The sequence below is a fragment of the Poecilia reticulata genome, chromosome 19 (assembly GCF_904066995.2).
Source record: "Poecilia reticulata chromosome 19, P_reticulata-male-v2, whole genome shotgun sequence".
In the NCBI taxonomy this organism is placed as follows: Eukaryota; Metazoa; Chordata; class Actinopteri; order Cyprinodontiformes; family Poeciliidae; genus Poecilia; species Poecilia reticulata.
The window spans coordinates 8625661-8638649 of NC_088848.1; the positions used below are offsets into that span (position 1 = coordinate 8625661).

The window sequence follows — 12989 nt, forward strand, 5'->3', positions numbered from 1 at the left end:
CTGGAAAGTGAAAAAAGCCGAAATCTTTTATTTGTGTTTGCTTTTCAGTCATTGGTGGAGATCAAAGCTTGCACTCAGGGCCCTCGGTGTCAACGCACGACATCAATGACATCTCCCATTCACACCACATCTTCCCCTCACATCTCACATGCGCTCCGTCGTCACATCCCAACAACAAAGAGAGACGCCCCGAGTTATCATCCATCAAACCGAGCCTTTTATGGTCCATCAAAAGACAATGAAGTGCCACAGTGAGAGGACTGTTTGCAACATGAAGAGACGGCAAATACTCCAGACGCAGATTAAACAGTGCTGGAAATGAGACGGCTGCCGAGCGTTTTGGATAATTTTTGGGGATTAGACATATTATGAGTCATCCTTATGTTGGAAGAGGAGCTCGGATGAAAGCTGGTAGTTTGTATAGCTTAATTTGCTTTGATTCTTAAGTATGAAGGTTCTCTTGCCGTCACAGAGCGAGGACTTTGTTTTCAAACTTTCTCGTCTTTAACGTGCAGCTTGTTAAGCAAAGGCTACATGCAAGATAAAAAACAGGCCAATGAGGCAGGTTTTCTTTCAAAGGCACGCCATTGACAAAAAAAGCAAGGAGGTTTAAAAACAGGTGAACTACTGGCAACAGCAGTACTTTAAGTTTCCCTCCACGAGGTTTTCTTTCAGAATTGCCATGTGCTTAGCTCAACATGAATAGATTTCCTCTCTTCTTCCCACAGCGCAGCCACCATGTTAAACCGAGGAAACTGTATGTGCAGAGAGATGTGCATTGATCATTTTTCACCACATTTACATTTTGAATGAAGTATTTTATACATTCTTCCATATGCTTTCTGTATTCCCTATGTCAACGGTCCGCAGCACTGGTCCATAGGGCCCACGATCTTGCATGCTTTAGATGTTTTCCTACTGCAGCGCACCTGACCTACATGAATGCTGGGTTAAAAGGATTCAGCAACCCTTGGTGGCATGCTGAGGAGCTTGCGTCTTTCTTAGAATCAGAATCACCAATTTGCCTGTAGTAAATAACTTTCGATTCTCACAGGAGTTTTCTCCAAGATTGCACTGAATTTAGCTCCATCCATCCTCAAATCAATTCTAAACAGCTGGGGGTTGATATGTTCAGGCTTATGTGCAACGTTAATTTTCACAAAGTATTTTAAACATGTTTAAGTTGGTCATCTGATCAAAGCATCTCATATCACATTGCTGTGACAAACTCCAAACATTACTTCTTTTAGCTGTCTGCATTGCCACTCTTCCATAAAGCCCAGATATGTGCAGTGTACAATCATGTCTCGTCTTTATTGCCTAAACATATAGGCTACATTGTAAGACATAGCGCAGGTCGTCGAGACCGATTTTCTTTCAAAGGCAACCCATTGACAATCAAAGCAAAGGAGGCTTAGCAAATAAGCAAACTACTGGCAGCCCAGAACATCACAGTGTACAATAAATGACTTGCATTATAAACTATCAACAGCTCTTTGTGTTCCATCTCCCATGGATTATTTCTCTCCAGTCAACCATCAACCACTGTGGGCACAGCGGTGTGTGTGTAGTGCCTCACTCAGCAGAAGCCGAGTGAAACAGGACACCGGGATGATTATACTGTACCCTGGCTGTTACTGATTTATTGTGACAGCATTAACTCCCTACAGAACCCATGTTGTCAGGTGCGAGGACTGGTGTTGTGCAAGACACTTGATACGCCTCAGCCTTCTCCAACAAAGACCCTGTGAGAAAGTCTCCAGACGCTGCCGAGAACCCTCAAATCTTCATTACTAAATATACAATTGTGTTTTTGCTAATGCCTGAGGAGAAACAGAACTGTCAAGTTTGCAAAGTAGCGAGTGAAGTTTATTTTTTACCAATAGGGGCCTCAAAATGCATAGTCATGCTCGTTTGAAGCCTTTTAATGTTTTTTTTTTCTTTGTGGTTGTTACAGTGGTGGAATGCATGCACAGAAAAGAAAAATAAAACATTATATTACACATCAGTGCATTTCTAAAGTATACATATCTTTTGAACTCAAATATTTAAGTTAATTTGGATGTGCAGTGTCTGAAAATTTGTTTTAAAGTTTTCCAAAAGATTCAATGTTAGACTTGGGTTTGGACTTGACCTAACAGAAAATACATTTAGATCTAACCGCTCTGTTGTAGCTCTGGCGGCATGTTTTGAGTTGTTGTTCAACTGGAGGGTGAACCTCCATCGCAGTCTCAATTCTTTTAGCCTCCAACAGGTTTTCTTCCCGGGTCTCCATGTATTTAGCTCCATTCTTCTTCTTATCAGTATCCTGATCCTCTGCTGTGAAAGGACAGCCCACAAACCATGATGCTACCACCGCCACGTATCGGTGAGTTCATGGTCATGTTAAGTTTTGCTCAGTTTGGTGCACTTTACATGTTTGCTGTAATTTTCTTTCAAAGGTTGTTTTGTAACAGCCTCTATTTTATGAAGCTCAGATTTGTGGTGTTTGTGTGCAGATCTCCACAGCTCCACCAGCGTTACCATGGATACTTTTGGCTGCTTCTTTGACGACAGCGTTCTAAAATTATTTAGTTGTCAATCCCTGCCTACAAAATACATTTATTTATTTCACTGATCATCAGTAATTCATTGCGTTTTGGAAACTATGAATCAGCACTTTCACTACTCGTGTGATCTTTTTGCAGTAAAAATAAAATATTTTGGCTCCAATATGAGTAACTGAGACCCACATAAGACTGAATTTGCTAAAATATTTCAGTTTTTATGCAATTATTTGCTTTGCAATGTTAGTTTATTGGATTTGTGGGATTAAGCTTCGAGAGATGTCTATATTCTACTGTCCACCAATTCTCTTTAGTGATGCCTAGTTCATATTTCAGCAGAACTGAGTGTTCTCCTAAAGGAATTGAATACTGTTTAAATATTAGGGCATCTGCAGTCCACATGTTCCTGCTAACTCTTAGGGAGGCTCTGCTGGGATATTGTAAATATTATATGCACACAAATAAACTGTTAGTTATTCAAATATTGGTGCAAAAGAATCATTTCCTTGAATAAAAACACCAGTTCAATGCTTATTAAAGGTTGTAAAAGTTAGGATAATTAAATAACTTAACAAATTATTAATAATCTTCATTTGAAGAGTAATTGAAAATATATTAAACACGTTCATTTTTTAATAATGCGCTTAACATGCCAAGATAGAACTGAAAATATTCAAGAGTTTCATGAAGCATGTGAGCACAGCGGCATGAGCATGAAGGGAGGCATTATTTAGAATAAATGGATAATAAGAGAAACCAGCATGAACGACTCAATAAAAACGCTTTAAGCAGCCAGCGAGCGGAGGCCAACATGATTAATCACAGGCGTTCCAGGCCTGGATTTATTTTGTCTTTTATTTCTCCTTTAATGACTGGCTGTGAACACCAGTCTTAATATATCGCCCATGTTTCCGGATTACGGGTGACTAATGAGGATTCGAATAGCTGTTATCTGCATTAACGTCTTCACATTCAAGAAGTCAATACTGCCCATGTGTGCATCACGAATGTTTGAGTCAGGGCAACCGGCGGTAATCTGTTATAAACCTTGCAATTAAAAGGGGCTTTGGAAGCATAAATGAATCCTAGAATTTATTTTAAGAATATAGTACATTTTTAGATGTACTCATCCAAATAGGAAGGAATCGTTCCTCCACTTAGAAGTAAATTTATTACCCCTCCACCTGCATTTGAATTATTAAAAAGGCTGAGTTGTCGCTTATTTTCACCACAAAGGATCGATGTTCTGCATCTGTCGGGTAAATGAGGCCATACTTCACGTGTTGCTGTTTTCCAAGACCGTAGAGGTACAGTGTTGATAGATAGTTCCTAGCTGCCCTTGCATTAAAGCAGCTCAATTAAATGAAAAGAGCTGAGTCCAGCTCAGTAATGACCCCTGTGATTCATATATTCAGAACAGAAATCAATTCTACATCAGCTTTGCTCAGAAACAGAATCCTCTGCAGCCTTTAATCTTAGTGCTGAGCAGTCCGCACAAAACGGTGAGTCTAAATGGGGAACAGTGCCTTGAATGAGACAGATGAAGTTCATTAAAGAGTCAAATACAGGTATGAAGACAAAGCATTATTTCCAATAACCGGTTTTTGAAGAGAATGGGAAACAAACGCACACAGCGATACCTTGTCAGCCCATTTTACCACTTTGCCGCAGTTATTTCAATCCATGATGTACAACAGCTGAGCCGAGCATGACTGGATGGCACCCAGGAGAGGACTTGAGGTTCATGTTTGCCAATCTTTCTTTATACCCGCCCCCGGTGACCGTAAATACACTTTTATGCCTCCCAGAGAAATGCTTAAAGAAGCAAGTTGTCCGACTCCTGGAAGCGTTCGCATGGTAATATCCTTGATTAACGATGGCAGCAAAGTTCAAAAGACACCCCGAAGAGTTTCTTGCTCTCATTCATTTGGGACTTTTTCGTCTTACAATATTCTCCTAGTGAACAATTGCACTGGAAATAATGAACACAGGAGTTAAAATAAAATGAAAGGAATCTATTCTAAGAGAAGCTTACAATATTTTTTTTAACTAAAAGAATTGAAGAGTGCTTTAACATCAGAGCTATTGCTGCATATTACAGAAAAAAAGAATATTCAAATAAAAAAACGACAAAAGGGAAAATTAATAAGCTCTTCAAAGCATCCGTCAATCTGTTTTCTTATACAAGACACCATACACTGATCTATCATCTATACGTGCACAGTTGCATGGGGGTTGGTGCCCATCTTCAGCAATTATTGAACAAGAGGTGGGGCACACCTTCAACAGGGTAACACATATAACATACTACCATTTATTCTTAGTTTCAAAGGAAATGTTCTGCAATAAGACACTTCAAAAAGTTCCAAATTCCAAAAGAAAATATTCACCGGCCGCTTTGCTCAGGATCACACTGACGTACGGCAGACCCGCAAGCAGGAATTGGTGGCAACGCTTTCCACTGAGCCACAGTGGCTCCCCAAAAAATACATGTTGAGCCAGACTTTGACCTGAACCACCCTGATACTTTTTTTTACTTTTTTTTTTTTATCCAGAGCTGAAACACCCAACGCTTCGAGCAAAAAGAACATGACTCAAGCCAGACTGAATAACTGGCCCACATTGTTATACACATAACCCCATTGTAACGCAGCAGTTAGAGTCACATTACAGCGTTTCCAGTCAATAACGAGATGATTGGCTGGCAGCGGCATGTCTAGTTAGCGGCATATTGTTGCGCTTGACATTTATCACAGCTCTGGGGTCATGAACTTGAAGCTAAACAGCGACTGAATCATTAAATCTGAATGGTTGCAGCTTTGCCGACTCTCGAAGGCACTGACATAAGTGTTTTCACGCTGAAATGAGTGACTAACTTCCGCTAAGCTAAACACGCCTTTGTTCAAACTGGGACATAATCCGCTAAGAGGGAAATGTACTCATATTTTTGGTGGAACAAAGACTTCTTTAACAGGGAATACTTTTGCTGCATTGGAAACAAAATACCACTAACTGTTAGAAATAGTCAATGGTATTTGCCAGCAAATCAAGTCATGTGTTTTGTCTAAGGAGTTTAAAAAGGAAACATAATTTCAATTCAGAAAAAGACACATTGTAGGATGACAATGGAACTAAACACCAGGTCCCATGCTTCAACACATTCAGGATCGACTACGGTGGATTTTATTTGGACTTTATGTGACAGAGACCAAGATGGATGGAGCTGAATACAGGACAGTCTTTTTAAGAAAACGTGTTAGAGGTTGAAAACTACTTGAGACTGTCGTGAAGGTTCACAGTTTAGATCAAAGCATGTTTTATTATTATGCAAAGGAGAACTAGCAGAAAGTCTCTGCCTCAGTCTGTGGATGTAGGTAGAGACATGAATACAAAAGCACACCACACTTTTTAGATTTTCATTTGTAAAACAAAAAAAGTTCCAAAACCAAGACTAAACTTGACTCAAATTTTCAGCTTTTTGTTGGTCTATCAAGTAAAATCTTAATAAAACACAAGTTTCATTAAGTTTGTGGTTGTAAACAAGACAAAAGGTTGAAAAAAATTCCTGGGGTGGGAATACTTTTGCAAGGCACTGTATTTAGAGGCTTCCCATTTCAAACATTTACATTACAGAAGGAGATTAAACATCAAGAAGCCTCATTTAGCTGCTAAATTAATTCAATGCAGCTCCCGGAGCCCAGTAAAATAAACCAGATAGCTCCATTTCCACTCTTAAGCTCAAAGCAAATAAGGTGCTCGATAAAATGCAGCACTCTGCCTCTTGGTTAAAAAGAAGAGGAAAAAGAAAATCAATGACAAGGGGACAAAGAAGCTATAGCCATTGCTTAATTCTCTTATCGTTGTGATTCAGTGGACAAGGATGATGTTAAATAACTGTAAATCCTTATCTGTGACTTTGTGTGTGGTTTATGGCAGTTTCAACTGCGGCTCAGAGACAGAATGTCCATACCTTCTGCAGGAGTCACGATTTATAGCTTTATTACTCTTTGTCTCAAAGAGCAGAGAAACATAATTGAAAGGAGGAGATAGCAGCTGTAGTTGAGGAGCAGGAGAGGAGGCATGCAGGAATTGAAGAGCATCATTGCTGCAGACACATCAGAACGACATCTTTATGGCTGAAGAGCCGACCCAGCGGTTTCTTTTGGGGCTCTTTTTTTTTATGAAATGAGCAAGATCCAATTTTCTGATTCATCTGCAAACAATCCAGAATGAGCTTAGCATTCTGGCACTGGGTTTAAAGCTGGCTTACATGAGTGCAGAGGTCACCAAGAGGGCTCGTGGAGCTGAAGTCATGAGTTTGCGCTCGCACTGTCACAGGCCTGCTCATATTTTTACCCTCAGTGACAACAAGCCTATTGTTTTCCCTGATAAGGCTTCAGTGTGCACAGTAATGGGAATTAAGCAGGGCATAAGTCACGGCAAAATTGGGTGACAGCAGATCAATAGATAGTAGTAAAGCCTCTGGGAGCATTGGTGAAGGGGACTCCTTTGTTTGTCCAATGCTGCAGAAAGAGTTAATGGATGTTCGCTTCTGAATTAATTGTCTGAACTAAGAATATAATAAGCTCATGAGACGAGGGAGGGAACAGGATCTGACCTTTGTGTTTTTGTAAATAATGTAACTGCAGCACATCGCAAAGCTTATAAGCTTATAACCACCTCTAATAAAATGGATCTTTGCCTTGGGTTGGTTTTGGTTTGCTTATTATGTGCTGCACTTTAGCAGGAGGAGGAATGTTTATAAAGGTTTTACCAAATTTACTCATGGCTAAAAGGAGTCACTTCCTCAAATCCAGATTCAGGCATTAACAACAGGAGATAGTTGCTGGAGAATCAACCTCGTATTTATGAGAAGATTAGCATATTACAGGCAAAAACAACTACTTGACAACACAAGTGTTCAAATATGCATCAACATATTCAAGGAAAGTATTTCATTAATTTACTAGTATTGAAAAATCTGATGATAAACCAGTAAATAAATAAAGATTCCAAATAAAATGTGAAATAGCAGTCAGAAAATAATTAAATGAAATAAGACTTGAAAATTTTGCTACAAACAATGTGAGACATAACAACAGACATGATCAATTAATGGTAATACCCCATGGGTAATCTTACATTTTAAAAATTAATAACAAATGTCAGTTTTCTTTGTATACAAGTCACATAAAAAAACAAAAAAATAAATAAAAATAGAAAGGCAGTAAGCGGTCCATTGATTAAAAACTTAAACGTGAAAATTGTTTTCTTCAATGTGAACCCTTTTTTATTAAATGAATGGAAAATCAATTAACCAACCACCTGCATAATAAGACCAAAAGTGAATAATATGTCCTACTGTATATTTCTGGTTTAACTTATACAATTTATATTACATTAAAAGAAATGAATATTTTCACATTCAATAAATTCCAAATAAATCCAAACAGATTTGACAACAATAACACAAAATACATGAAAAGCTATATAACAGGGCCAATGATATTGCAATTCAACATTTCATCACTGAAGACTATTTAATAATAAGTAAAACATATCTCAGTCAGGTAATTTTTTATTTTACTATAGTTTACAGAAAGAAGTGCGTCAGAGAGAGCACATGTGGTTTACAGCGAGTGTGACTGTGGGAAATGTGTACAACACCATTAAAGATGCCCTGCAGCCCTGATCTGAAGCTGGAGGATGAAAATGCATTTGCCCCATCTACACAGTGTTCATAATGATTAGACAGAACATGTGACAACTCTGATAAAACCAATTCCCTTATTAAGCTCTCTAGGCAAATGCATATTGTGGCCATCACTCCAGGACATTCCCAGTTAAATGCACATATAATTCGTTGCTGCAATGTATTATTCCTGCCCCAGAACCAGACCCCAGCCAAGCGAGCAACGTGCCAATGATAACTGGAGATATTAATTAGTATATTACAACCGTGGCACATTCACTTTCACTATTAATAAATTCCAGGCCATCAGGTTGTGATTTAATTATAAATTATGTAAATGGTTGCCATGAATCATTAAGGTTTATACATTTTATGAGCTAAATAGGAGGGTTGCATGTAGGCAAATCACAGTGATGAGGATTAACACGCCCATGTGATGACAGCACATGTACAAGAATAATTAGTGAACAAATCTTCCTGCTAATGGTAGAAAACATTTTTAAAAATCCATTAATAATTTACAAAAACGTGTAATTTAGTTTATTAATTATTTTCATGCGACTCTAAAATGATAATTATGTGTATAAATTAAATCTCCAGTTCAACAATAAATAGTGTAAATAAGATCATTCAAATTAAATGTTCTTTTCTATTAATCAGAACCAGAATCAGCCTTATTTGCCATGTTTGTTTACACAAACAAAGAATTAGTTTCAGACATAAAAATTGTTGGGATTTTTTTTTTATATATATGCCTGTACACAGTCATTTTTACAAGAGTTGAAGCTAAGGTTAAATTTGCACAAACATGCATGGCATCAATCTGAGTGCTGTTAAGTTTTCTCGCAGTAAACGCGTCTTATAACCAAACCCAATCACATTAATCTTGTTTAACCGCTCAGCCTGGTTTGGTGTATCACTAGCTTTTGCTTCTCCCATTTGATTCACTCATTACCCACAAAACACAGACAGCAGTGTGGGTCCAATTTACCGCAGGAGTCAAAACTTAGAACCTGCATCTTGGAAGGATGCAGGTTACTTCACTTAATGGTGTGGTGGAAAAGCAAAAGCAGTGGGAGAGTTCTCTGATGTTCTCAGCAACCACGTTAACTTTCTATTAACAATATAAGCTAATAATTTTTTTTCTCAAGATTGTTGAACACTTAAGCCATGTTCAAAAAAAGACCATTAACAGATTTATGTGGGCAGCAGATAAAGAGAAATGCAGCCCTTCAAACAGGCAAATAAAAAGTCCACATTGCATGTTTCACTACATTTTATTCTTTCAGTGGCTATATTGGATGAGGAGCCCTGGGTTGAAGAGCACTTAACATAAAAACATTGTGACTTTATAGGAACTACAGTTGATTTTTTTTTCTAATGCAGTCTGAAATAGAGGGTAGGGGAATCCTCATAGTGACAGCAAAAACACAACTTAGTGCAAAATCAACCTCCATCAGCAGCAAAAGAAATAATTTTTGTTTTACTTAAGATGAGATTCTGCTGAAATAGCTGCTAGCTTTTGCAATATTGTAGAAGTAGATGAAAACGATAAAAACAGATAACCCAGCTGAAACTGAAGCCGCACTTGTTCCTCCTCTGTGAAAAGCTAGCATCATCACTGCAGCACAGCTAGCTGCTACAGAAAGTTAGAAAAACAATGGTTTTAAACTCCCTTGAGCTACACAAATAGCAGCATTTAGGTAGATAAGCACTGTAATGAGGTAGTATTAAATAATGCTTTTGCTTGATGTTAGTCCAGTTGGGTTGATCATTAGACACTATTAGAACAAATCATCAACCATAAGTTTATGCTGTAAGGGTAATTTTGTGAACAGCAAATGTTACTTCAATGGAAAGGAGCTTTGCATGATTTGCAGTTTTGGCTTCCAAACCAGCACAACAAATAGTTCTCAAAGAGCAAATATGCAGAAATTTACACATTAAATGAGATAATAAACAGGACGAGAAGAAATAGCCTTCGATTACGTATCCTAGTATGTAACTACTTCATCTACTCCGGTGCTACAGATGGAACAGGGAGCAAAAACTCTTAATTTATTTTGACATTGACCTGGGATTGTGTATACTTCCAAATTATGTATGCGATCATTTTGTAGGGAAACTTTTATTCTGTACAATGACAACGCTGGCAGGAATGGAAAAACTGGGATTTCATGAATTCTTGCCAGTCCAATGAGGCTGCTATTTTGTAAACCTAAAGTCAGACCCGATCTGCTCTCAGCAGTGATGACAGTCATTTTCAGACTCTGGTGGTTACAGGGCAAGTCAAGACAAAGGGAAAGGAGAAAAAACACAAGGTTTTCAGTGGCTGCTTCAATTTAGATTCCACCTTCGTCTTGATTGCTCATTTAATGGAAAGAGGTGATAAATAATCCACTGATCCCATGATTTATCCTGCTTCACTCTGGGTGAATGTTTAATGTAGCCACTAAATCCACTTGTTTAGACAAGTCTGATATTTTAACAATGACTGTAAAACTTTGTTGACTTTACATTTGAAAAATAATCGTTTTTGTTTACATCAACACAAACATTATAACATTTTTTTAAAAATTATCAAACAGGAATCCTTTTTGATAAATGAGACAGAAACCCAGCAGAATTCACTCGCATCCAATCAGTCCCACAAATTCTCTGACATTTCATAGCAAAATATAAACTAACAAACAGTTTTGATTTTATAAAAATCTAACAATGAGCAGATGCATAGTAGGAATAATATCTGAAAGTGGTTTTTTTCCCATAATACATTGAAATCTCCATCAAACTACTGAGAGCCAAATCAAGTTTTTAAGCACTTTTGGTCTTGTCAGGATGATGTAGCGCCAGGAATGAGGAGTATATTTGGTCTGAAGAGGCCTGTCATATCAAACTGTCAGGCAGCACTTTTTGATGGGGCTGTATCACTCGCTCATATGTCAGTCAAAGAGAAAGACTGCTGCCAAAGTCAAGCTCCAGAGCTGAGACAAGAGGCGTACATGACATTTCATTGTCTGGCAAGGAGAAAAAGCTCAGCAGTGGAGTTTGTGGGGGCGTGTTTGCTCGGTAATAAAGTTTAACAATGGGTAAAGATGAGAACAACTAATAAAGCTTGTCGCAGAGGAGCTGTCTAATGCCAAGTATAGAGATAGCCATAACGTTTTCATCAACTAATTGACATGAAGAATATTGCCTCGCTAGGCTTAGAAAGCACAGACTTTTCATATACAACATTTTCATGCGAGTTCATAAAATAATCATGCCATTGAAATATTTTTGTTTAGTATGGCTACAGAAGCCGGTCAGAGTTAATCAGAGCATGGATGATGCTAAATATAGAACAAACCTGGAAGAAAACCTGTTAGAGGCTGAAATAAACTTGTCTGGAGGTTTACCTTCCAACAGGACAACAACCACAAGCATGAACAGTTTAAAGCACCTTCATGTCTGAGAAAGGTGCAGTGAAAGTGCAAAGCTGAATTTAACTTGAGAATCTGTGGCAAGACTTGACAATTGATGTTCATAGGCACTCTGACACAAAGTGGCAGAAATGTTCCTAGAGATCTATAAATGTGAAGATATTTATTAATTTTTCCACTTTATAATTATGCACTACTTTGTTTTAATGCATCACATAAAATCGCAAAACACACTGAATGAAAAACTCAGCTAGCAGGTAAAATACCGTTACAAGGCACTGCATAGTCAGAATTCCATTAAAGATGTAAAATAGTGAGCTACACAGAACAACAACCTGTCTGCCTTTAAAGAAAAATAAATAAATAATGCAAAGAAAATAAATAAATAATGCTGCTGAAAATACTTTTGGTGCTTTTCATTGTGTTACTTTCTGAATTTAGAAAAAAAAAAAAAGGCCTGTGAAAAGGTAAATATGTAAACTCATTTCGGACCAGACCCTGTATAGTTGAGTCTTTAAGGTCCTTCATCCGTTTTTAGTCCCTAGAAACTAGTAAAAAAAATAAAAATACAAGCAATCTTCCAGGACTCTGCAGAAGACCGTGGATACTACTTGTAGTCGATAAAAGTTGTCCATAACATCAAAGCCAAACCGACCAATGTTGTGTCTCTGCTTTTGCATTTACTCACAGCAGAGGTTTATTCTGAAGCAAACGTCACACCTCTCCAGCCCAGATGTTAACGTCCCCACTCTCCTGGGGGGTTACTCTATTCTTTCCTGTTGTCTGGACTCTGTCACTGCATGCCACTTGGCCTGCGAACCATAAGTCAGGAAGCAGAGTGAGAATCTAAAAGTAAAGGAACAAGCTCTTATTGCTTGAATCTTTTATTGCTGAAATCAACAGCAGATTAGATTGATACAATTATGTTCAATGTTATGCAGTGTGTCATGGCTCAATTCCTTTATTTTATTGATAAATAAGACATTTAGGAATCAAACCACCTTTAGTAATATAATCTTGGTCACTTGTGTCCAATTTGCTTAAAATAATGGAATAATGGAGCTTATCCTGCCTCTTTTCACATAAACACAGAGGTCAAGACAGTCAGTGAGTCAAACGTACAAAAGAAAATGTTCTATTATTTCTTTAGAGATCAATAGAGAAAAAAAAACTAATCAATTTTTCAGATTAACAACTATTACTCCAGAAATGTGAAAAATAGATTTTTGTGGACACACCAGACAGCTGAGACATGTGTAAGTTTATTTGCAATGTAATCACTGCCCCTTTGTGCATGAATACAGGAATTACAAGTGGAAACAATGACAT

At 37.8% G+C, this 12989-nt stretch overlaps 1 long non-coding RNA gene across 1 annotated transcript in view; it reads right to left on the reverse strand.

The window, feature by feature from the left end:
- The window catches only part of LOC103481474 (uncharacterized), a 98603-nt gene that overhangs the window by 83313 nt on the left and 2301 nt on the right, over nt 1–12989 (reverse strand). Inside the window, exon 2 of the long non-coding RNA XR_536307.2 lies at nt 12349–12472. This is a non-coding gene — a long non-coding RNA (uncharacterized LOC103481474). The remainder of the gene's footprint in view (nt 1–12348; nt 12473–12989) is intronic.